Raw genomic sequence first — 5,424 nt, 5'->3', positions numbered from 1 at the left:
CGCGCTGTCTGGCTGTGTTCTGTTAATGATGCTTAATGATAATAAATCATTACCTATGTTCTGCTGTTTCACACAGTGTGACAGTGAAAGGGTTCCTACAGCTGAGGGTTACATTTGCTGAAGTACTGTGTTTAATTAGAAATTAAATTAATAAAGTTGTTTTGCTTTACTTTTACTTCACTAGAATTAAAGTTGAAATATTTGATTTTTATTACACTTAATAGTTTTAGATTCTTAAAACAAATGTAAGAAACAAATAAATGCTGATGTATTGTTATGGACGAAGCAGCTGTCATTACATAAAGTAGGTAAAATCAGCTCCACCTTCACCCCCTGCAGTTTTCCTTCCACACCACCTTCTCCTCAGTAACACCAATCTGTGTCCATAGTTTTTATTTCTTTACCATACGTTTCATTTTCTTGCAATGTTTTTGCAGTTGACAGCTCAGATATATAGTGAGTCAACTGTTTCTCAGTTCATTCAGGATGTTTCTCTGGTGTGTATCCCCCCAAACATTGGCTTTTTGTTACTGCTACTAAAGGGTCAAAATACAGGATTACTCCTTAACTGAACGTGAATGATATTTAACAAGACCTGAATATTTTAGATTTCTGCAAAAACGTTTATGCATGAGGCACATGTGGAACAAGTCTAGGCTAGACTTTCATGTTATCAACAGCATCAAGTTTACATTACAGTAGTGTTTACATGCTGTTTTTATCAGTAACTCGGTTGAATTGATGCTCTTAAATTACATTTAAAGCATCTACCAGTTTAAATTGAATACAAATTTGAAGTCGTAGATCTGCTTGTCATGTGGTTTGAATTTTTTATCCCCCGAGACAATGTTTCTGGACCTTGATTTATGAACTCCCTGAAATTGGACTTCTGACTCCCAATGTGAGAGGAACTTCACCCTCCTCAACCTAGATCAAAATCCAAGATGGCTGCTATATGCATTAGCAATTGTTAAAGCTGAGGAAGTATATTGTTTATTTTAGCACTTCTGTCTTATTAGCATCTCAGTACACACATATACTGGCAAATGTCAATCTGTGAACAAGGTCTATTTGTGAATGCAGTACTTTTCATAATGTGCTGTTATATAATGCTAACAATGGCAAACCATTGAGTTTGTGATGGTTGAACTGTCTTGGCGTACTGGACTAGTCAACAAGACATGGTATTAATACTCTCCTAAAGGGGTGTTGATAGAACCTGTCTCCAAAGTAGACCAAGGACAGTGGACATAAAAGAACAACCTGAATGGGGGAGGTTCACTTCTGGGTAGGTACAGTAAGTTCCTGAAGTGAAAAGCCCGACCGTGATAACATCAAGATTACAACAAAAGGCTCAGACCAAACAATGACAAACAACTTTAGACCATGGAAGCAGATGGTGGTGGCCACGTATTGTGCAACACAGGTGATTAACATGGTATCGAAGACGCTGAGCTGTAAAGGTGTGTCTGCTGTGTGTTGGGTGACCCGCTCTTTGTTGTAACAATACAAAGGCTGTGATTAAGGAATTCTGTTTCTCATTAGTGGGAAGGTGGTGGCTGTCTGAATCAGAACCAGCATATAGCCAAATTGTAAGTAAGCCGATGAGTCAGTCGTTTTATTTTGACGGCCAGTATATCCAGGCAACTAGCCTGTATAACCAGCCATGCTGCCACTGAGTCAGAATTGGAACCTGCCAGAATTCCAGCCAGGCAAAGAGAGAGCCACAGCGAGCCAGACATCCCATCTACTATAGCCGATCGGTAGCAGGGAGCCAGACACCACATCAGCTCATATAGCCCACCAGCACTGTCTGTGCAGCCAAGAAGCCTGCGGGCCAGGGTATCAAGCAACAGGCAAGATTATAGCTGTTACAGCCAACCAGCCAGTTATCCAAATTCCTTGTCCAAGTCCAGATTAAGGTGGTCAGATCCTCAGCTTTATTTTAGCATCAACACTAGGTCAGTGGGGTGTTTATCTGCTTTCGAAATTTAAGATTATAACCTTGCTACAAGGTTGAATTTATAAAGATTTCAACAGAGGCTTCTTATATTGTGACTAGAAAGTATTTTGGTGTCTTTTTAATAAGTATTCTTTGGTTTTAACCTCGAACATCATGCCAGGCCACTCTCCTATTTACTGCCCATGGCTGTAATCAGCTGTGGTTGATTAGGATAGGAGCACTGTAATTTCCCTGATTTCATGGATGAATAAACTGAACCTTGAGCCACGTGCCAACAAAATAACAGAAACAAGAAGTTCTGCAATAAATACAACCGGTGTAAAGTGACTGTATCATACACATGCCAAAGTGCCCGTTGGCTTTACCGGACAAAATCTTAAACCACTTCCTGATACACGTCTCTGACAACTGACACTAAATGATTCACACTGTTGTATCAAACATACCTTGGCCACAATAAAATCATTTGGCATTTGGGGAAATTTGCCTTTTCGATAGATGAGCAGATTGAGCTTAACAGGCCTCTGTGATAACTGTGAAGCTGCAGCCAGCAGCTTAATTAGCATCAAGACCAGAAACAGGAGGAAACAGCTGACCTGACCACGGTGGATGGTTTCAAAATTTGCATGCTGCGACCTTTAAAGCTCACTTATTTAACACTATGTCTTGTGTGATTATTTTGAACAGAACAAAAGTTGTTACCAGTTTTGTCCCATACTAAACTACCTGACTTTATTCTGTAACATACATAAATGTTTTACTGAATAATTAAAGCCTCTTTTACACACGAGCTCCGGACGATGTCTGGAACACACAGCGGGAAATTGTCCTAGTCACAGAAACATCTCATGGATGATTTCAGAGGGGGGTCAGCGCATGCAAAAGACACAACATGATAGAAAAACCAGTTTGGGGGAAACAGTTGTTTTTAACAACACATCTGAACTGTGCATCTAAAAAAAAAAAGATAGAAATGTTGTTAACGTGCTTATTCACGCTAGTTTCAAGACTGAGCTACATCCTCCACGCTGACTGTCCGAATTCCCAAATAGTCTGGCCCACTTTACACAAACTATTCTTAATGAGTTTCTCATGTAATTTAACTTTTGAAGTGATCTATCAAGTTTTGAGAATCGACCATACTGCCAGCAGTGATCACAGTCGAGAGTTCTTGGTAAAAACAACATTTCTTTTCTTTTTTTTTTTTATTGTTTATGATTCAGAGTCGATTAACTGAGAGGCCTCCTCTCTTTTTATGTAACGCCATTGTTCACATCCTCACCTGGAAGTTGCTTCACTTCTACTCATCTACTTCACTTAATACATGAGAGGATAGAGTTAAGTGGACATTCCTTCTGTTAGCCCAGTACGTCACATCAAGTGCCTCAAAACTAAGATACCCTGCCTGTATAAAGGTTTGTTGGTGTTAAGGAAAACATTACGTGCAAACCAGCTGTAAAAATCCTAATGGAAACCAAAACCTTAGAGGTGAAAAGTACCCACCATGTTTTTTCTTCCTTCTCATCATTACCCAATATAGTGTTCTATTCTCTGCCACAGTAAGTATTAAAGATATTAAAGCCACTGGCTATATATTCATCATTCCTAACCACATTGTCTTCCCCAGCTCTCTGTTTATGAGGCAGCAGCCGAAAATGAAAATATCTTCACGGCACTGGAGCTCAGCTCTTCTGTTTATCCAAAAAATAAATAAATAAATTTGCCTGAGAAGCCAAGATAGAAAAAAAAAAAAAAAGCCGGATGCAAAAAGAGAAAACAAACTGTAAGCCTCCCCATCACTTGCTCTCTCTTAGTGGTCTGTCATCTCCTTGCATCTCACTCACACACTTTGATGAGGAAAAGGAGGGAGAAGGTGGGAGGGAGGGAGGGAAGAAAACTTTCTGATGTTTTTCCTATTTAACGTTTCCATTTTATCTCCCTCGCTTTCATGGCTTGGACTGTGGAGGGAGGCGGCGAGGCGTTGCGGGTATTTAATAGGTTTTTCATTTTGAGGAGGCTGAAGAGTTTATCAACAGGAAGTTGTCAGTTTTTCTCTCCACATGTCTGTAATTTAACATTGTTCAGAGGCAGAGGGCCAGTGTCTGAAATGCCCAGGAGGCCCCTGTGTCAACAGTGATTATGCTCTCGGTCAGAAGATAGCCGCTGGGACTTCACTTGGAGTAGTTGGAGTCAGATAACATTTTTGTAGAGGCTGCTTTGAACATAAACCTGTTGGTGTACTGTGGTGTCTATGAGAAACACATATCAGCATCACAACTTCAAAATACTGTGCGATTACAAAAAATTCTTCCATCACCAGTGATTTCCTCTGCAGCATTTGTGGGTAATCAGAGGGAAACGTGAGCCAAACAACGGACTCATCCGCACAGGTAAGCTCGGTTAAGTGAATGAATTACGCAGTCATGAGTACACTTGTGTGATGAGTATGGAATGTCACCCTGGTTTCTGATATATGGAGGGAGTAAACAAATAAGTCATCAGGGTGCATCAGCTTCTCACAATAAGACCATAATCCACACAGAAACTCCTGATTCCTGTTGTGTGACTCATCCATCGACATGGTAGTTCTTAATCTTCAAACAGGCAGCACAGGAGACATATGCAATTTAAAGCCAGTTAATATACACAATGACAAATGAGTCCAAAAAGAGAGAAAACAAGTAGCAGTCGTAGAGGAATGCTTATCCAGAGAAACACTGCTTTTCACAGTTCTCTTTCCTTCGTCTCCTAAAAAGTAAATCACACTCTTTTTGTTTATTTGGAGCTGAATTACATCTGAACTTTTCCCCCTAAACCTGCTGTAGGAGAAATGTGGAAGAATAGCTGTAGTCAGTTTGAATCGAAATAATTAGTAACGTTAAATTGCCCATAGGTGTAAAGATGTGTGTGAATGGTTGTCTGTCTGTGTATGTCTCTCTGTGTTGGCCCTCACATAGACTGGAGACCTGTACAGGGTGGACCCTGCTTTATAAATTCAACCTTGTACCTGCCCAGCTGGGACTGAGACTGTCCCTCCCCACTTCCTGTTCCTAGTCCTGTTCTTTAGCTTTAACTTTCGTTATCCCTCTTCACTGTTTGCCCCTGTTCCCCTCAGTATTTAGGTCCAGCCTTCCCCACACTTCGCTGCCAGATCCTCATCATCTCAGTCCCAGCTAAAGCTCTGAACTCTTGGTTTACCTGATCGCAGAAATCCGGACTCCTGTGTATCGGCTTCTGTTTATTAGTTTCTTAGCCGTTTCCCGCGTGTTCATTCAGGTTTAGTAGTTTACGTTTTACCTCCGTGTCCTATTTCATTTGGTTTTTCTGTTTATTAGTTTCTTTAGCCTTTTCCCATGTGTTCATTTAGGTTTATGTTTCACATCCTTATTTTATTCCTGATCCTTTTGTAGTGATTATTTTGGTTGACTATGTATCACTCCCGTTGTCGACGTTAGTTCTGT

The sequence above is a fragment of the Channa argus genome, chromosome 9 (assembly GCF_033026475.1).
Source record: "Channa argus isolate prfri chromosome 9, Channa argus male v1.0, whole genome shotgun sequence".
NCBI classification, from domain to species: Eukaryota; Metazoa; Chordata; class Actinopteri; order Anabantiformes; family Channidae; genus Channa; species Channa argus.
Note: the sequence above shows the minus strand (reverse complement) of the source record.